Source organism: Panthera leo, chromosome B3 (genome assembly GCF_018350215.1).
Source record: "Panthera leo isolate Ple1 chromosome B3, P.leo_Ple1_pat1.1, whole genome shotgun sequence".
NCBI lineage: Eukaryota > Metazoa > Chordata > Mammalia > Carnivora > Felidae > Panthera > Panthera leo.
Window position 1 is genome coordinate 117,465,071 of NC_056684.1, and position 21,328 is coordinate 117,486,398.

General features: G+C 47.1%; 1 protein-coding gene across 1 annotated transcript in view; it reads right to left on the bottom strand.

Moving 5' to 3' along the window:
- Nucleotides 1-21,328, bottom strand: part of DPF3 (double PHD fingers 3) — a 248,662-nt gene that overhangs the window by 175,343 nt on the left and 51,991 nt on the right. The gene's annotated exons all lie outside the window — the stretch shown is intronic.

Below are 21,328 nucleotides of genomic sequence, written 5' to 3' on the forward strand. Positions count from 1 at the left end.
TCCCATATATTGTATGTTCATCTGTCCATTCCATTTAGAAACCATTAACCGTCCTTCCTCAGAAGCCACTGGTTCTTAGGGACTCATTTCCTCCTTTTCTTGCCAAATCCAAAAGCCGCTTCTTGGTCAACATGCTGCTCGACCACCATTTGCTGATAGAAGCCACATATTCTTTGAAACTCTCAGAACCTTGAATTCACTCATTCGTTTGGCTCCCTCAGTGAGTGTCCCCTCCATCCTGGTGCCCGGTGGTGGGGGTGGGGGGCGGGTAGGACAGTAACAGGAGCTGCTCCTCGCCTTCCACTCATCTCTGCACACCTACTAACGATGGCTTGCCCTGCATCAGCCAAAGGGCTTTAAAGGACTCAAAGTGTGTCCACACTCATTACCTCCTGCCGCCACAAAGCCCAGGCCTGCAAACTTTGGAAAAACATCTTACATTGTAATAATTCTCCCCCTGGAGAAGAAGACAGCCTATTCTTGCAACCGCTACTCTTCTGGAAGTGTGGGAAACCAGGGACGGAAGTACCACCAAATGACTCCCGAACTGTGACATGATTTTGTGAGTCATTCCTTCCCAGAGTCCTCTGCTCACTGGCCCCTCTCCCTCAGTGTTTTGCTGTGCACCTTATCACAGAGATAACTGCACCTGCCTCTATGCTGTGAGCTCCGGGAGGGCGTGGAATAGACTGGTCTCTTTTCCGTCCCCATAACTGCCAAAGGCTTAAATATTGGTTGAAAGGCAGCAAGGGCAGGAGAAATCTGGCATCAGATCTCATCTCTACACCATTCCTCAGGATGGCACCTTTGGAAAACTGTCTTCAGGTTTATTTCTGGCATGGCCTGTGGGAGGGTCAAGACAGTGAGTGTTCTCTGACCTTGGGCATTTCAGAGGCCACCATGACACCACACTGAAACGTCCAGGCAGGACCCCAAAGCAAACATTTCACCTATTCAGGATACAAATTTAATGAGTCTATGCCACTTAGTAATTCTGTACTTGCCTTCCTTCCTTACTGCCGGCCCTGGGGCAAGCTCCTTAAGATATTTGTCCCTGCTTTCTCATCAATAAAGATTAAAGTACGTGTCTCCTAGGACTGCTGTTAAGATTTGACAAACAGCCACTAGGGGAAGTGCCTAGCGCTGTGCTTAATATGTTAGCAGAGCGTCCATATATCCTTCTTTATCATGATGATTGTTACTCACAGGTTAGAAAGGGTGCATGATATTGACTCCCACACAACTTTGATACAGCCCTTTTGAATTGGCTGCTTTTGATGGAACTGCCCTTTGACAATGCCTCAGCAACAAACCACGAAACTGTCAGCTTTTAGGGGCACCTGAGTGGCTCAGTCAGCCAAGCATCTGACTCTTGATTTCGGCTCAGGTCATGACCTCACGTTCTGTGAGATCGAGCAGGGTGTAGGGCACTGCACGGAAGGCACGGAGCCTACTTGGGATTCTCTCTCCCTCTCTCTCTGCCTTTCCCCCCCCCCACCAAAATAAATAAATAAACATTGAAAATAAATGAACTTTCAGCTTTTAAAATATATGAGGTCGGGGCGCCTGGGCGGCTGAGTTGGTCAAGCATCCGATTCTTGGTTTCGGCTCAGGTCGTAATCTCACGGTTTGTGAGTTCAAGCCCCATATCAGGTTCCATGCTGACAGTGCAGAGCCTGCTTGGGATTCTCTCTCGGCCCCTCCCCCTCTTGCTCTCTCTGTCTCTCTCTCAAAAATAAGTAAATAAACTTAAAAAAAATTTTTTTTTAATTTTTTTTAACATTTATTTATTTTTGCGACAGAAAGAAACAGAGCATGAACAGGGGAGGGTCAGAGAGAGAGGGAGACACAGAATCTGAAGCAGGCTCCAGGCCTCTGAGCTGTCAGCACAGAGCCCGACGTGGGGCTCAAACTCACGGACCGTGAGATCATGACCTGAGCCAAAGTCAGACGCTTAACCGACTGAGCCAACCAGGCACCCCTAAAAAAACTTTTTTTAAATACAACGTCATGTGAGAAACAGGTATTTCTCCCTCTCTCCCTGCGGTCACCCAACCCTAACCTCAGGGATGGGAAAGGATAAGCTCAGAGATGGGGTTAGGGATGCCGTGAGAGTTAGGCATGGGGTAACGTCCAGGAACAGAGGACCGAAGTTGGATGAAGGGTCTTAAAGCAGGGAGGTCAGAAATGGAGTAGAGGTCAACATTGGATGGTGCACAAGTGAGGTGAAATTGAGGGCTGACTGAGGCTCACATTAATTATTTTAAGTTTTCATCCCCACTCACCACTATAGCATCAAAATGCCCCACTTTGTGAAGGGGGTAAGGGGGGAGGAGGGAGAGAAAAAGAACCCTGAACTGAGTGAACATTTTATTTTTTTTAATGTTTATTTATTTTTGAGAGAGAGAGCCAGAGCGTGAGTGGGGGAGGGGCAGAGAGAGGGAGGGAGACACAGAATCTGAAGCAGGCTTCAGGTTCTGAGCTGTTAGCACAGAGCCCGACACAGGGCTCCAACTCATGAAATGCGAGATCATGACCCGAGTGGAAGTTGGACCCTTAACCAACCAAACCAACCAGGTGCCCCCGAGTGAACATTTTTAGGCCACAAGACATTTTGACTCAAAGAGTAAGTTGCGATGCTGGTCAAATCCCCTAGTCCTTTTCCACAAGGGGTGCTCACAAGAGGGATTGGCAAGAAGGTTCTAGTAGGTCGCTCAGCCTACGGGATATAAAATGCCTGGTGAATTTCGCATTCTAAGGACAGGAGTTTTCCAAATTAAAATTTTAAGACTGTATGAAAATAGTTCACCATTTACTTTTAGGATGAGGTAGTGTTTAGACTGTCAGCCTGAAAAACCAAAGCTAGCATTTTTGGGGCTGCTGAGGTGGGGGGGAGGGAACAACCTGTTGGTTCTGTCGGGATCCCTGAGATCCTGGATGAAGAAAAAGAGAGGGGTCCAAACACCTTCTCCCACCAAGAAACCAGCCAGAGGTCTCTGGACTTATAAGATGGACATTTCAAAAGCCATGACTTAGACTTTAACATTCTTGGGAGTTCAGGAATAATCCTGTTGATGTAGGTTCTAACCCCAACCACACCATCTACTTGCCGTGCAAACTCAGCCAGGCGATTTCACCTCTCTGAGACTCTGTTTGCTCCCCTTGTCCTTCTGGGCAAGCTTAACTTAGCAGTGCCCTTCAGCTCTAATGTTAATTCAGTCAAGAAATGTTCACTGAGCACCTACTACATGCCAATACCCTTCTAGACAGTGGGTATACAGCAGGTTCCTGCCTTCGTGAGGCTGACACTCTAGCCCCAATATCCTATGACTCCTAAGAGGCTGTGAGGACCACACCCTGCATGATATGCTTGCGTATCTCAGGAAAAGAGACGTGGCAGGGGCTCCATACGAACTGACTTAAGGTGAGGGGTGGGCAAGCCATTGTCGCCGACCAGTAAATAGGACAACAGAACTTCTTCCTTCAGATTGTTTACTTTAAGTTGCAGGAATGGACAGGAGAGTGAAGAACATGAGGTAGGCAGAGTGAGTGCAGAGGAAGACAAGGCAGGGAAAGGATGTGTGGTTCTAAACCGAGGCCCCATATTCTGCGGGGCTCATGCTAAGATTTCACCTGGCAATACCGACTCCCTTTCAGTCACAGGGAAACTTAACATCGTCACCAAACAGGGCTCAGTCCCGCTCAGCACTGGCCACTGACTGATGACACCAGTCCTGGTTCCTCCTGCAAGGACCCTGGGCAGAGGCACATTAGGGGAGGGGTGGGAAGGACACAGGAACCACAGAAAGGGTAAGAAGCCACAGGTCAATGCGGTCCACACAAGCCACCCTCTCCCCACCCACGTGCAGCCCATTTGCTGCCTCCCCCAGAGCTTTTGGGGCCACTCTAGGCCAGGGAGAAGAGGAGGGCATGGGGAGGCTTTGTAAGGGTGGGCTCCCCCACATTTCTCCCATCTGGGAGAAGGGCAGGTTCTCAGCCTGCCTGGGAACCAGGGAATAAGCACTGGGGGAAGGGGGGTTGTGTGCGAGAGTCACCGGGGGCGCTCCTTTGGAATGTAGATGCCCGGCTCCACCCGACTCTACTGGTTCAGTAGATCAGGGTGGAGACCAGGAGTCTGACTTTCCACTCAGCAGCCGGTAATTCTGATGCAAGCAGGCTACCACCCTCCCTCGAAGGTGCCCAGTGAGGAGAGAAAGGGATTTGAGCTTCCAGAGGTGGAGCCTCACCAGCTAAGTGACTTAGAGCATTTGCTGTCCTTTATTTCCTTTCAAAACCTCAACTGTCCATCCTCAAAATGAGGATGATGCAAATGAGTACCTGCTTCTCAGGATTAGTGGGAGGAGCAAGTGAGAAAAGCATCAATCCCGCTGCGCGGTAAGAATTCAGCAGACTGCTGCTTATTATCCAGGGGGTGACTTCTACAAGTGGGTTCTTCCACATCAGCCCCTTCCTGGACTGGAGCACATGGTGGGGAGGATGTGAATGATGCCAGTGGGTGGCAGGGAAACCTCTAATACAGAAGGCGGGGCTACCAAGGTCTCCTTGCGCGCCGCCTCCCCCCCCCCCCCCATGACCAGCACCAACACTGTGGTCCAGGAACACACTCGGTCTGGATCTGGCCAACTCAGAACACGCTAGCTGATGTGCAAGAACTCAGGGCAGAAGGGCGCCTGGGGGGGCTCAGGCCACCGAGTGTCCTATTTCAGCTCAACTCATGATCTCATGCCCCCCCCCCCATCGGGCTCCTTGCTGATGGCCCAGAGCCTGGATCCTGCTTCGGGTTCTGTGTCTCCCTCTCTCTCTGTCTCCCCACTCATGCTCTGTCTCTCTCTCTCTCTCTTGAAAATAAATAAACATTTAAAAATAAAAAAGAACTCAGGGCAGAGAGGGGCACACATAGCATGGGGTGGTCGTCCCATCAGAGATATGGTCCGGAAGGAGATGAGGATGCCGGACAAAAAGGATGGCAAAGGAGCAGGGAAGAACAGGAGAAGGTGAAACATATTTACCCCAGTGGCGTTGTGCATTGGCAACAGTGTCTCCAAGCTTCAGAGTTATAAAGGAGGCAAGTCACGTGGAAGGTGGTACAAAGAGTAAGAATGGGTACTGCAGGGGCGCCTAGGTGGCTCAGTCGGTTAAGCGTCCGACTTTGGCTCAGGTCATGATCTCTGGTCTGGGAGTTCGAGCCCCGCGTCGGGCTCTGTGCTGACAGCTCAGAGCCTGGAGCCTACTTCGGATTCTGTGTCTCCCTCTTTCTCTCTCTTCCCCCACTTATGCTCTGTCTCTCTCTCTTCTCAAAAATAAATAAATGTTTAAAAAAAATTTTTTTTAAAGAATGGGTACTGCATTGGGGTCTAAAACACACATGGAGTGACTCTGCTTCACAGGAGCTACTCAGGGGCGCCTGGGTGGCTCAGTAGGTTGAGCATCTGACTCTTGATCTCGGCTCAGGTCATGATCTCATGGTCATGGGATCAAGCCACAGGTCGGCATGGAGCCTGTTTGGGATTTTCTCTCTCTCTCTCTCTGTCTCTCTCTCTCTGCCCCTCCCCTGCTCACACGCTATCTCTCTCTCAAAATAAATAAACAATAACAACAAAACAGAAGCTACTCAGAAGGGAAAAAAACAGACTTAACTCTAGGAACAAAGATCTCTCCCCGAAATCCAGGAATGGTAGTAGAAATAGGGTCCTCATCTGCATCAAAAGAACTCTCGTTTCCCAGCCAGGTCTGGCATACCACCGTGGCCTTCCCTATTCTAGAGCTGGCCCCTAGGCTCAGAAGACCCCTCCCCACCATACATGAAAATAGGGCCGTTGCACATGTAATTAGTTATAGCGAGGTCGTGGGGAAGGCCCTAATCAAATATGACTGGTGTACTTATAAAAAGGGGATGATTGGACACAGAGGCACGCACACAAGGAGAATACCATTTGAAGATGAAGAAGCTTGGGACGATGCTTCTAAAAGTCCAGGAACACCAAAAACTGCCAGCAAACTACCAGAAGCTAAGAAGAGGTCCAGCACAAATTCTCCCTCACAGCCCTCAGAAAGAAATAACCCTGCGAACACCTTGATCCTGACTTCCAGCCTCCGGAACTGAAACAGTGAATTTCTGTTACTTAAACCACCCAGGGCCACCTGGGTGGCTCAGTCAGTTAAGCATCCAGCTTCGGCTCAGGTCATGATCTCACTGTTCGTGAGTTTGAGCCCTGCATCGGGCTCTGTGCTGACAGCTCAGAGGCCTGGAGCCTGCTTCAGATTCTGTGTCTCCCTCCCTCTCTGCCCCTCCCCTGCTCATGCTCTGTCTCTCTTTCTCTCTAAAAAACAAAAACAAAAACAAACAAAAAAAAAAATTTAAAAGCTTTTTAAAGAAAAATAAAATAAATAAAAATAAAAATAAACCACCCAGTCTGTACTTCACTACAGCAGCCCTAACAATCCAATACGCCCACAGCCTTACTTGTCTTCACCACATTGATCACCAATGAGAAAATCAGAAACTTCCAGAAAGTCACCAAATTTACTTTTTTTTTTTTTTAAGAGAGAGCGCACACTAGCAGGGGAGAGGGAGAGAGGGAGGGAGAGAGAGAATCCCAAGCAGGCTCCACACCCAGTGCAGAGCCAGATGCAGGGCTCGATCTCATGAACAAGAGATCATGACCTGAGCCAAAATCAAGGGTCGGACGTTTAACACACTAAGCCACCCAGGCGCCCCTCATATTTACTTTTCTAACCAACAAACCACACATCGTGGAAGAATTCAAAAATCAACAAAACACAGTCCTCCCGCACACAGGTAGGCAAATGTCTATCACTTTACATTTTACAAAACACTTTCCCGTGCATAGTCTAACCTCAGGCTGAGGTGGGGCTGGGTCCTGTGATTCCCATTCTACAGAGGGAGAGGCGGTGACTGGGCCCAGAGCCCTCAGCCGCCAAGTGGCAGGCAAGCGGCTGCAGCAAGCGCTTCTGAGTGTGGGAAGATGTTTGCTGGGTGGCTCTGTGATCTCTGTCTTACTGCCTCTCTGGCAGTTTGGAGCCTCTTGCCTCTTCTGCAAGCAAAAGCCCCTGCACTGAGACAACTGGAAATCGGCTGCAAGTATCCAAAATCTGGTCCAAGAAAGCTCCAGAAGGCAAGAAGGGAGGCCGGCCAGGGAAAGTAGAGACTGGCACCCTCCACCCCCCTTTCTCCCAGCCCCTGACTCACCACTGCTGCTGTCCCTACCACCCTCCTGGGCTTCTCCTCACCTCCACCCCCAGGCCCCGAATGCCCTCGTTCTCGCAGGCAGTCCAGGTTCTTGGTAACGGTGCCACCCAGTGTTGTCAAAATAGCGAGCAGCTGGAAAGAACCCCAGAATGAGATCCATGTGCCTCTGTGGCCTCCTAAATGACTACAACTGTGGCCGCTAAACCTGCTAATGTGCTAAGCATTTTCTGGCAGGGCCAGGAGGCAGGGCTGGTATTTTGGTAGCTGGGAGAGGCTCGCGGGCGTCATCCTCAGAAAGTAAGTCCCCGAAGGAGGTGGAGGCAAGGAGAAGCAGCCCAGAACAGCGCCCATGAAGTCACCGAGAGCCACCCCCGCGGCACTTGTCAGGATTCCTGGAGTGCTGCTGGCCTGGTGGGCGAGGCTGGCCAGGCACAGAGGCCTTGCAGGCTGGGGACAGGAACCCCCGGGGCGATGGGGGAGAGGGCCCTCTAGAATGCAAGTTATGGTGGATACTTTTTCTGCTGACGCAGAGCAGCCTATAATGCTGTCCACGAGGCTGGGCGGCCAGGGCCTGGCCCTATCTCTGTTTGCCTCTGAGTTGGCAGGGGCAGGGCCCCTAGTGACCAAACAGGACAAGACACCAAAGGCAGGCCTCCCTGAGAGGGGTCTGAGGACAAGGGCACTCAGAGTGGTCCAGGGGACGGGAATCAACAGGCTGGCGGGACATCGGGAACTTTCTACACGGTGCCTCCCATTTCCCAGACACAGCATGAGCCTCTCCATAGTATCCTGGTTTTTCAGGGGCTTTGAAAATGGTTCAAAATAGGAGACCAGGAATAAGAACAAACCCCCACATCTGGGATCAAAATGAGGCCCTGGTGTTCCTTCGTCCCGGATGGGCTCCACTTTGCACTTCCTGGAGAAACCAGGGGGGCGGGGTTGAAAGAGTGAAGAGGGGAGGTTGGGGGCCAAAAGATGGGCCTGGGGAAGAATTCTTTCCGGAGCCATTTGGTGACAGGAAATGGTGTGGGTGACAGAGCAGTGCTGCTCAGGTGAGGGAGATGTAGGGTCGTTCTGGGAACATATAAGCCAGTAAAACCCTGACAGGATTCAGTCTGGAGGGGAAAAAAAAATCCCAGCTGATAGAAACTGCTGAGAGCTTGCAGCTTTTAAAGCCCTTCTAGCAAAAGGATCTTTGGAAGCTTTGCAAACCCTGACCATGCAGCCGGTCAGCCACAGCCTGGCCCACAGTGCTGAGAGCGTGTCCGCTAAATCAGAACTAACACCCTCACAAATATCTAGTCCTGACCTCCCTGCACCCCGACCCCGGCACCCATTCTTTCTAGGTGCTGCCTTCCTCAGAAATTAAGTTTTCCTGGAGCAGAGGGGAGAAAGCTGCTGAGGCCCCAGGGGGCCAGCAGCAACCTCAGCTCCGATGCTCCAGGAAGCTGATCCTGGACAAGGCATTTCACCTTTATGAGTCTCATTTTTCAATCTGCATAAGTGCCGAGAAGGAAGCCAAGGTTGTAGAGTCGGTGGGAGGATTATTGACATCATGTATACAGGGTGCCAAGCACGGGGTGGGGGGGCAGGGGGGCACTCCCTGAGGGCTGGCCCTCTTCCTTCCCACCTTCCTCTCTGGGCCCTCCAGCACCACATCCAATGCAAGGAGCATGCAGATTAGTGGGAGTTTAAAAGTTGGGGAGACTGGGGTGCCTGGGTGGCTCAGGCAGTTAAGGGTCCGACTTCAGCTCAGGTCATGATCTCACAGTTGGTGAGTTCGAGCCCCGCTTCGGGCTCTGTGTTGCCAGCTCGGAGCCTGGAGCCTGCTTCAGATTCTGTGTCTCCCTCTCTCTCTGCCCCTCCCCTGCTCGTTAGCGCGCTCTCTCTCTCTCTCTCTCTCTCTCTCTCTCTCAAAAATAAATAAACATTAAAAAATTTTTTTAAGTTGGGGAGACAAAGGCATGCTTATATAAAACAAGTCATGAGTTGAATAGAACCGCCTCCAACCTAGAACACCGTTCCCTGCCCCTCCCACCTTCCCCCACCTCCACCAGCTGATAGTCTCTGAGCTCTAGACTTATTTGAACAGGGTCACTATGTTGTGCAACTCCAGGTGGGTGCCATCCGCGTTCCATTCCCTACGCCCTGAAGGGAGCCGCATTCAACAGACCACCATGTGAATGGTGCCCCCAGAGCTGGGCAATGTTGCAGCCCTACTAAAGCCCTTCTTTAGTGTCCTTGCCCTCAGGGAACCTCTTCTAAGGCTGCCCGTGACTCTTTCTTTCTTTGGATGCCAACAGCCGTTCGTCTTTACTCTTAGGGAGCTTGTCAAACTCTGCCTTTATCCCACTGGGCTTGTGTGTGATTCCGGCCAAGGTTGGATCTTACCTTTATATTCCCTGCAGTACCTAGCACGAGGCTAATTCGTGTTGTGAGGCCAGCATTACCCTGATACCAAAACCAGCCAAAGACATTTAAAAAAAAATTTTTTTTTTTTAATTTTAAAAACCTTAACCCTTACCTCACACCCTATCAAAAAATTAACTCAAAATGGATCATGCAGTTAAATGTAAGAGCTAAAACTATAAGACTTCTATAACAATTGGAAGAAAATCTTTATGAACTTGGGTTAAGCAAAGGTTACTTATGCCACAGAGAGCTCAAACCATAAAAGCAAAAAATTGATATATTGGACTTGATCAAAATTTAAAATATCTGTTCTTTGAAAGGCACTAATATGAAAATAGAAACACGAGCCACAGACTGGGGGAAAATATTGGCAAAACATATATCTGATAAAGGACATGTAGTCAGAATATATAAAGAACTCTTAAAACTCAATAATGAGAAGACAAATGACCCCATTTTTTTTCATGGCTAAAAGCACTGAACAGACATTTCACAAAAGAAGTAATACAGATGGGCCAAAACGCCTGTGAAAAAAAGGTTCAACATCATTAGTCATCAGGAAAATGCAATTAAAATCACAATGAGATACCACTAAACATCTATTATGATGGCTAAAATTAAAAAGAATGACAATGCCAAGCACTGGCAAGGATATAGAATAAACTGGAATTCTCAGGCACCACTGATGGAAATGCTAAATGGTACACCCACTTTGGAAAGCAGTTTGGCAGTTTCTTACAAAGTTAAATATACATTTGTGACCTAGCAATCCTACTCCTAGGCACTGGCCCAAGAGAAATGAAAACATATGTCCACACGAAGACCTATATCCATGAACGTTCAGATCATAATCCTTTACTCATTACGGCCAAAACCTGGAAACAACCCAAATGTTCACCAACTGGGAAATGGATAAGCAAGTTGTGATATATGCAGCCATACATGCAACAACCTGAGTGAATCTTAAGTGAGTTGCGTTAGTTTCCTCTTGCTGCTGTTAACAAATTACCACACACTTAGTGGCTGAAGACATCACGAATTTATCTTGTGGTTCTGGAGATCAGAAGCCCAAAATCAGTTTCACTAGGGCTAATGTTACGCTGTCATCAGCAGGATTTGCTCCTTCTGGAGGCTCTGAGGGGAAAACCTGTTTCCTTATCTTTTTCAGCTTCCAGAGCCCCCCTGCATTCCTTGGCTCTTGTCCCTTCCTCAAAGCCAGCCCTGCTTGAAGGAGGAGTTTGACCAAAGGCACAGAGACATAGCAAGTTTGAACTTCTAAGGAGTTCCATATTTCCAGGGTGTATAATGTGACATTGCAAAGATAAGGAAACCAAGATTCAAAGAGATTAAGTGTCTCACCCCAGGTTTTGGACGTGGCGAAAGTCACATTCAAACCCAAGGCCTCTGAATCTAAACACAGACTTTTTCCCAGTGCATGTGGGCCCTCGGACTTTCCCACTTTGACCTTGAAGGCCTCCAGCCCTGGAGGTTGGATGGGCATCTCTGCCATGTGCTCAGAGGCCCTCAACTCCCGTCCCACTCCACCAGCGACAGCCTCTCTTCTCTTCAGCAGCTCAGCCTGTGGAGTTTGCATGACCATCCCCACTGCCCCGTCCTGGGCCAGCAGATTCCCACCCCCAGTTTGATGAAATTATAACCTTCATAAGATTGATATTTGCGTCCTGCTTTATATTTGCCAGCGCTCTTTGACTTAGCTTATTTTATTTGGCCCTCCCTGTTGTGTGAGGCTAAGGGTACAGATATTCCCAGGCCCATTCAGCAGAGAAGAAAGTTGAGGTCCTGGAGGTGGGCACAGACTGGCCACCTTCACACAGCAAGTGAGGCAAGGCCAAAATCAAAATCTTCCCCAGATGGGGCGCCAGGGTAGCTCAGTTGGTTGAGAGTCCGACTCTTGATTTCGGCTCAGGTCATGATCTCCCGGTTGGCGGGTTCGAGCCCCACAACAGTCTCTGTGCTGACAGTGCAGAGCCCGCTTCAGATCCCCTATCGCCCTCTCTCTTTCTCTCTCTCATGCTGAGCATGGACCCTGCTTAGGATTCTCTCCCTTTGCCCCTCTCATGCTCACTCTCAAAAAAAAAAAAAGCAACTTTTATATATATTTTATCACAACTTAAAAACAAAAACAACGGGTGCCTGGATGGCTCAGTTGATCAAGCTTCCGACTCTTGATTTCAGTTTAGGTCATAATCTCACGATGGTGGGAATGAGCCCCGTGCTCAGCCCGGAGCCCACTTGAGATTCTCTCTCTCTCTCTCCTTTTCCCTCTGCCCCTCCCCTCCTTGCACACACTGCCTCTCTAAAAAAATAAATAAATAAAATAAAATCTGCTTAAAAAAAATAAAAAATAAAAACAAAAACACTGCTAAGAAGACGATTAGGCAAGTCACAACTGAAAGTGTTCATACTACATATATGTGACAAAAGACCTATATCCAGGATCTATAAAGAACCTTAGCAACTCAGGAATAAGAAGACAACCCTTTTCCCAATTGGGCAAAGATTTGAACCGACTCTTCACAAACACAGAAGTTGATAAGTACATGAAAATATGTTCAATATCATTAGTCACCAGGAAAATGCAAATTAAAACTACAATGAGATACTACTCACACCCACTAAAATGGCTAAAATTAAAAAGATTAATAATATCAAATGCTGGTGAAGATACATAGCAACCAAATTGTTCATACCAAGCTGATGGAAAAGTAAAATGGTACAACCGTTTTCGGAAAGAGTATGACAGTTGCTTATAAAAGAACATGTACTTGACATATGACTGAGCAGTTTCATTTCTAAACATCCACCCAAGAGAAATGAGGAGAAAATAGGTCCACAAAAGACTTATACACAGATGCTCATAGCAGCTTCACTCATTATAGCCCCAAACTAAAAGCAACCCAATGGGGTGCCTGGGTGGCTCAGTCGGTTAAGCGTCCAACTTCCCCTCAGGTCATGATCTCAAGGTCTGTGAGTTCGAGCACCGCATCGGGCTCTGTGCTGATGGCTCAGAGCCTGGAGCCTGCTTCGGATTCTGTGTCTCCCTCTCTCTCTGCCCCTCCCCCGTTCATGCTCTGTCTCTCTCTGTCTCAAAAATAAATAAACACTAAAAAGAATTTTTTAATAAGAAAAAATAAAATAAAATAAAAGCAACCCAATTGTCCATCAATTGGTAAATGGATAAAAATTGTGGTATATCCATATAATGCAATATTCTTAGCAATAAAAAGGAACAAACTACTACTATATACAATACCACGGATACATCTCTTTTTTTTTAAGGTCATATCATCTGATTCTATTCATATGAAATTTTAGAGCCAGCAAAACTAATCTATAGTGGCAAAAACCTGGGACCAAAAGTGGGGTGAGCTCCTGAGATACACAAGGGAACTTTTGGGGAATAACAGAAATATTCTATTGTGGTTACAGTTACATGGATATATACATTTGTCAACATTCATAGACCTATATACTTTAAAAGGAGTGCACTTGATTGTGTAAATTACACCACAATTAAGTTGGTTTAAAAAGAACTTTTTAAAAGTCAAACCACAAACTGTGAGAATCAGGTTTGCCAAATATTTGACAACTATGACAAATCAATATCCTTAATACATAAAGACAACATACAAACTAATAGAAAAAGCATTAAGACGTTAATAGATTAAAGGCCAAAGGACACAAACAAGCCACAAAAGAGGAAATAAGAATAGCTAATAAGCAAATAAAAAAATTAAACTGATGAATTACCATAGTCCACCTACCAAATTAGCAGTCTTTTGTTTGTTTTAGTAATAATGCTAGTAGGGCAAGATGGGCACTCTGCTGGCAAAGATATAAATTGGTACGTTTCTGGAACACAATTTGGCAAAAAAGATCCAGAGCCTTAACAATTTCCAGGTTACTAGACACACTTTTAGAAACCTAGCCTAAAGAATAATCAAAGATGAGCAATCAAAATAAGACATCTACAGGGGCACCTAGGTGGCTCAGTCAGTTAAGCATCCAGCTCTCGATTTCGGCTCAGGTCGCGATCTCACGGTTCATGGGATCGAGCCCCATGTCAGGTTCTGCACTGACAGCATGGAGCCTGCTTGGGATTCTCTCTCCCCCTCTCTTTGCCCCCCCCCCCCATTCATGCGCATGTGCACACTCTCTCTTTCTTTCTCTCTCTTCCTCTCTCTCTCTCAAACACTTTTTTAAAAAATTAGAGAGCTACATGCAAGAATTTTCATTCATGACTTAGAGCAAGTCATTGGGCTGAGTAAATATGGATACATCAATGTAACGAAATATCAAATACTTGTTGACGATAGGAACTTAACAAATATTTCTTAAATGTACTCAATTTAGGGGTACCTGTGTGGCTCAGTTGGTTAAGCATCTGACTTTTGATTTTTGGCTCAGGTCATGATTTTGTGGTTCGTGAGTTTGAGCCCCGCATCAGGCTCCATGGTGACGGCGCAAAGCCTGCTTGGGATTCTTTCTCCCTCTCTCTGCCCCTCTCCCGCTCATGCTCTCTCTCAAAATAAACAAATAAACTTTTAAAATGTACTCAATTTCTATACTATATAAGAACTTTAAGGAGTGAGATGTATAGATGACTTACACTGATGGCTAGAGAAACATATATAAAAATTTTTTCATTCAGCAAAGATCAGAAATGAGCTAAATGTCCATCAAAAGAGGTAAAGTTAAATATATCATGGTAAATCCACACAATGAAATACTATGCATCTGTTAAAAAAATAAGACAGACATACAGCTATTGCTATGGAATAATTTCAAGATGTACCGTTAAATTTAAGAAGTTATAGAACAGGGTATTTGAAATGCTATTTTAAATGCTATTTATCTCACAAAAAAACTATTTGAAATGACATGGGGGAGGATAGATATAAATTTATGCTCATAGACATCTCCAGAAAGATAGAGGGAAAAAACAAAATGACAACAGTGGTTGGCTCTGTACTGGAGAACTACGGTCTAAGGATGGGGAATAGGAATGGGAAGGAGGCTTAGATCTACTTTCCTGGTTTACTCTGCTGTAATTTTTGAATTTTTTATTATATTGAGGTCTTTTTTTTTTACTTTTTTTTCAATTTTATTTTTTATTTTTTAAAATTTACATCCAAATTAGCATATAGTGCAACAATGATTTCAGGAGTAGATTCCTTAATGCCCCTTACCCATTGAGCCCATCCCCCCTCCCGCAACCCCTCCAGTAACCCTCAGTTTGTTCTCCATATTTATGAGTCTCTTCTGTTTTGTCCCCGCCCTGTTTTTATATTATTTTTGTTTCCCTTCCCTTATGTTCATCTGTTTTGTCTCTTAAAGTCCTCATATGAATGAAGTCATATGATTTTTGTCTTTGTCTGACTAATTTCACTTAGCATAATACCCTCCAGTTCCATCCACGTAGTTCCAAATGGCAAGATTTCATTCTTTTTGATTGCCAAGTAATACTCCATTGTGTATATACACACCACATCTTCTTTATCCATTCATCCATCGATGGAGACATTTGGGCTCTTTCCAAACTTTGGCCATTGTTGATAGTGCTGCTATAAACATGGGGGTGCATGTGTCCCTTTGAAACAGCACACCTGTGTCCCATGGATAAATGCCTACTAGTGCAATTGCTGGGTCATAGGGTAGTTCCATTTTTAGTTTTTTGAGGAACCTCCATACTGTTTTCCAGAGTGGCTGCACCAGCTTGCATTCCCATCTTTCTTTTTTCAAAAAAAAGAAAGAAAAAGGAAAGGTGCCTAGGTGGCTCAGTTGGTTAGGCGTCCAACTTCGGCTCAGGTCATGATCTCGCAGCTTGTGAGTTCGAGCTCCGTGTCGGGCTCTGTGCTAACAGCTCAGTGCCTGGATCCCACTTCGGATTCTGTGTCTCCCTCTCTCTCTGCCCCTCCCCAGTTCATGCTCTGTCTCTCTCTCTCTCCTTCAAAAATAAACAGAAAAAAGAAAAGAAAGAAAAGAAAAAAACCACACACACACTTTATTTAAAAGAAGGAAGGGGAGCGTTATGGGTTGAATTGCTTCCCCTAAAATGCATATGTTGAAGCCCTAACCCCCAGGATCTCATATCTCCCAGTGTGATCTTAGTTGGAAATAGGGTCACTGCAGATGTAATTAGTTAAGATGAGGTAATTAGGATGGGCTCTAATCCAGCATGTCTAGTGTTCTCATAAAAAGAGGAAATTTGGACACAGAGGCATGCACACAGAGAGAACACCAAGTGAAGATGAAGGCAGAGATGGAGGTGATGCTTCCAAAAGCCAAGGGACACCAAAGACTGCCAGCAAACCACCAGAAGCTAAGAGCCCTCTCCTTCAGGGCTCTCAGAAAGAACGAATCCTGCCAACACCTTGGTCTTGGACTTCTGGCCTTCAGCCTGTGAGGCAATAAGTTTCTGTTGCTTAAGACACTCAATCCTGTATCACAGCAACCTGAGCAGACTAATACAGGGATGAATATGAACATGAAATCAAACAAAAAGTGGTAAGGTTCATAAAGATCAACCCAACCATCCTAGAAACAAACATCATCAACATCTTCTCCCATAACCAAGGTATCACCTAACCCCACTCCCATCCTTTAGCTCTGGAGTAAATGCCTCTCTCTCTCTCTCTCTCTCTCTCTCTCTCTCTCTCTCTCTCTCACACACACACACACACACACACACGCACACAAACACAACTTAATTTATAAATATAAAACAACAGAAGCATCTGACTTTATTACAATCCCATGCATCAATCCTGCACCACTCACCTAGGGGAAACAGACACTTGCCCAGAATAATGTTGAATGAATTAAAGGCACTGAAAGAAAAGAATATACCAGAAAAAAACCCTGGTAATTCTAGTTTGTCTATGGAACGGAAAGTATCCATTCTGTCAGTACCCAAGACATCTTCAGAAAGGAAGCGATAGCTTTCGCAACTGTGCCCACTCAGGGATTCCAGGGGCACCTAGCTGTGCACCCAAAACAGAGGCTCTCCCAGAGCAGGAGCACTAACAGGAGAAGCCTGAATCCACCACACCTCCAGGGCCCTACCAACACCTCACCAAAGTTCCCAGGAGTTCTTGCTCCCATCAGGCTAGAATCCTTTCCCGAGGTCTTCCTTGTCCTCATCCCTATTTCTACCACAAAGCAAAACAGAAGGACAAAATCTTGGTCATAAAACCCAAATGAGCTCAGGGGATTGGGGTGGAGGGAGGGCTTATAGGGAAGGTTTTCAGCTCACAAGACCCTTCAGCTGAGGTTTCAAAATGGCAGCTCGCTAAACTCCATTTGGTCTAAATCTGCTCACCCAAACCTCCCTCCCATTCCCCAGGGTGTCCATAGTTACCAGCACAGTCACCTGCAAACATGGAATCTGGATCTCCCTTCTTTCAAATACTAGGGAAGTGGGACCACAAAGATTACCTCCCAATGACAGAGGAGGCTAGAAGGGGGGAAAGAAGGGGAGAAGGAAGACCTTCACAGCAGCGTGCAAGGACATGGCGGGCTCGCCCCATCCCGTATCTCAGCTATTATGCATTCCCAACTGGCTTGGCCAACATCCAGAGAGACTCCAGGCTGGTGAGTCTGTGAATGTGAGGCAGAGATAAGCCGCACGGAGAGGGGGAGCTCACCCACGGTTATATATGGGCTGTAGTGCTGCCGGAGCAAGGAGCCAAGGGACTCTTCCATTTCCAAGACATTTCTGCACTCGGTCCTCTCCCCAAGATTAAGAATTTTCCTTTTTGGCTGCCTCCCTCTCCCTGGAACATAACTAAGCAGCTTGAGAACATGAGAAACTGGGGGGGGGGGGGGGGGGGGGGGGTTGGTAGGAGTCTTTAATGTGTGAAAATCACGTTGACCCTGGATACTTGTTTGCAATAAAACCGGGAGTAGGAAGGAAGCTCCTTTCTTTCCTTTATCTCTGGGACTGCCAGCATTTGAGAGACAGGGAGGGGCCGATCTCCAGCCCTGCCCTCAGCCCAGGGATTTGCTTTGGGAGCTCAGAAAAGGTGTGCTTCCTTCCAGGAGGAGGCTGGGCCTTTGGGGAAGGGCAGACACACGTGGACAAACAGATATGGGAGGAAGGCCTCCGAGGAGAGGGAACAGCATGAGCAAACCCTCAGAAGGGGTGGCTCTTGCCCCAGCAGCGAGCATAGCTGGGGGAGGGACAAAGAAAAGCCTTACGGAAACTGAGGGATCTGGTCCTAGATGCTTATCCACCGTCACCAACACTAGGATATCTCTGAATGTTCTCCTATGCACCCTCCAAAGAGCAAAATCCAGCAACACGGGGGCCCCAGCAAAGTCTGGAGGAAAGGAATGTCTGCCCCGAGTCTTGCCCCAGGGTCAGACGCCTGGAAAAAATTCCTGGGATTATTTGGTGTTGTCTAAGATGGATTTGGAGCCACCCCGGCCGACGAGAGATGTGGCTTTGGATCCGGGCTGCCAGGACTGGTCTGTGGTGAGCTGAGGACAATTTCAGGTCTCAAAACTTTTGTCCTTGCTGTTCACCAATCTGAATCTGCCTTCCTCTCTCTTCCCTGTTCACTGAAATCCTTAAAAGCCATCTCCTTCCCCCGCTCCCCTGATCCCCTCGTTCCAAAGTAATCCACTGTCCTTTATGCTCCTTCAACAAGAGCTCATCTCTCTATTTCCAGGTTTGCTTGCCCGCCTTGTCTTATAATTAGTCTCACACCCCTCTAGGTGTATGCTCTCAAATGCCAAGAACTGGGTCTTACACATCTTTTTGACCCGTGGCACCCACTTCTCCAGAGCAGCCACTCAACAGATATTTATTGAATACACAGACCCCTAAGGAGTGACTGGCAGCAGCCGGCATTTCTCTTCCCTACATCCATTCATTCATTTGTTCAACAAACGTGTGCGTGCCCAGTGTCTGCTAAGCTGGTTGGTGACTCTCTTGAAGAGCACACTGGAACCCTTCAATCAAGCAGCTAAAAAGTAAGTGTCGGTATCTAGGCTTCAGTATGAGGCTTCTTTGCACGTCCAGGACATAGAAAATCCCACAGGATCGCTACGGAAAAAAACCTGACCACGGCAGGGGGGCTGCAGCCTACATCCCAATGCCTGTACCTGTCCAGATTGAAAGTCAGGCCCTCAAGAAGGCCCCTGGGGGACACAGATTGTCTAGGATGTGGGTGAGGGCCCTCAAGGGCTCTGCGCAGCCCATCCGGGAAAAGCCTAGATACACCTATCACAGAGGATGGTAAGTCAACCCAATTGTCTATGTACACAGTACTCTGGGAATGCTCGGTGTGGGGGAGCTGGGAATTTGGGGTTGGGGAGAGCTCAAAAAGTCGTCTCAGCAGAGCAGACGCCATCCTGGAAGGGGGAGGATCCGCTGAAGGTCATGAGAAAAGTCTGCCCTGCTCAGGGATCAGTAAGTGCAAATTACTTGAGAAGCTGGTGTGTCGGGGCAGGGGGGGGGGGGGGGGGGTGGGGGTGGGGTGATAGGGAACCAGGGGTGTGGGGAGAGGGCGGGGGTAGGTTAGGGATAGTCATTTATCCCGGTCTCTTTCAACTCCAAAATTATAGGATCCTAATCTGAACCCTCCCTGCCAACAACTTGAAAAAGTTGTCTGAGACCAGGGACATTTGGAGAGAAAGTTGAATAGTGAGTCAAATAATAAACCAAAAAGAAATCCTGAAGTCAAAACAAGGGATAAATTTTCCTTATCTATCTACGACATGCATCAAAGCAGCTAGCTGCTGTCTGCCCCAGCCTGGGAAGATGATCACGGTTTTTAATGGCCTGTAAACAATAGGACCAGCCTTTGTAATAAAGTTGAACCAATTAATCCTTTAGGCTTCCTCCCTGCACCCTGACGACTCCCAGCTCCCCCTGCTCCGAGGCAGGGCCACCTTCAAGGGTCTGGGAAATGGAGGGATCCAGCCCTGAAACGCAAAGCCTCTGAGAGCTGAGGTGGTTTGTGAAAGAGAATCAACCCTGTGGGTGACAGCGATGGTTCCCAAAGGAGGGTCAAAGAAAATTGCCTCTATCCTGATCTGGGTAAAAGGAAGAAGACTCCTCTTGGAAAATGCAAAAACAAACAAACAAACAAAAACAAGAGACATGGTGTACTAAGGAACTGGCACAAGAGGTAAACTCTGTTCTTATGTGGTGAGCTCATTCATTCATTCGGCAAACATTCACGCACTCCTATAGCGCAAGGCACCTGTACAGGTCCAAAAGTATACAGAGATTCCAAATACCTGCCCTCAATGGAATTACAGTCTGGGAAGTGGTGCCGGGAATAAGGCATATCCACAGATATGGATAATAAAAGTTAGTAGGATAGTATGTGCAAAGAGTTACACAAGTCCAGACCTTTCCGTTCATGGCTTTGCTTCTGGCTTTGACGTATCACGTTCAACGTGGGTGACTGGGGCAGACCTTATTGAAAACAACAGGGGGATTGGAAAGAGGAGAAAGAAAATGGGACAGAAAAGAAAAAGGAAACCAAGCCCCTCCTTCCTGCCCCTGCTCCAAGCTCAGCCCTAGTTCTGGGAAAGCAAAGGACCAGTTGTCACTAGAAGTCCCCAGGCAGGTCCAGGCCACTGAGTCACAATTCAAGGCACGTATGCTCCTGTATCAACAAGGCACATTTTTGCTGAATTGCACAAAATTCTGGCCATCTGGAGTTTTCTATTTGATATACCAATTCCCAGTACCTGACAACCATGTGCCCCTTTACGCTTAGCAATACCGCATATACGTGCACAAACACACACGCATGCATGCTAACGGTGATCAGTGATCGAATGAAGGAAATTCTAAGGCTTTTTCACCTGTGCTTCAAAAGCTAACATTCTCTCCTTCCGAAAACAGTGACAAATACATGTTTTGCATGCGTGTAGCCTCTCATTTTTCAGCTCTTCAATAAATATTACTTTATGTTCATGCCACCAGCAACCTTGGTTGGTAAACAAAGGCAAAACGCTATCATCTCCATGTTAAATACTCCTCCTTTATCCATTTGTTTCCTACTCAAGAATGGTTGAGGGGCACCCTGGTGGCTCAGTCGGTTGAGCATCCAGCTTCGGCTCAGGTCATGATCTCACGGTTCATGAGTTCGAGCCCCACATCGGGCTCTGTGCCAACAGCTCAGAGCCTGGAGCCTGCTTCGGATTCTGTGTCTCCCTCTCTCTCTGCCCCTCCCCCCTCCTTAGAAATGAATAAACATTAAAAAAAAATTAAAAAAAAAAAAAGAATCGTTGAACACCTACCATGTGCCATGACCATGCTGGGTATCACGTTTTCTAGCCAGAACAAGACAAATGCAAGTGCTGCCTTCAAATGGGTCACAGTCTAGTGAGGGAGAGAGACAGGGAAATGCACTCCGCCTCCAGGATCTGGAGCAGCTTCCAGAGGAAATGATGGAGACAAACCTTAAAAGACTACTGTGAGAGGCACCTGGGTGGCTCAGCCGGTTAAGTGTCCAGCTCTTGATTTCACAGTTCATGAGATCAAGCCCTGCATGGGGCTCCACGCTGATAGTGCAGAGCCTACTTGGGATTCTCTCTCCCTCCTTCTCTCTCTGCCCCTCTCCTGCTCACACTCTCTCCCTCTCTCTCTCTCAAAATAAATAAATAAACTTAAAAAAAAAAAAAAAAAAGACTACTGTGATT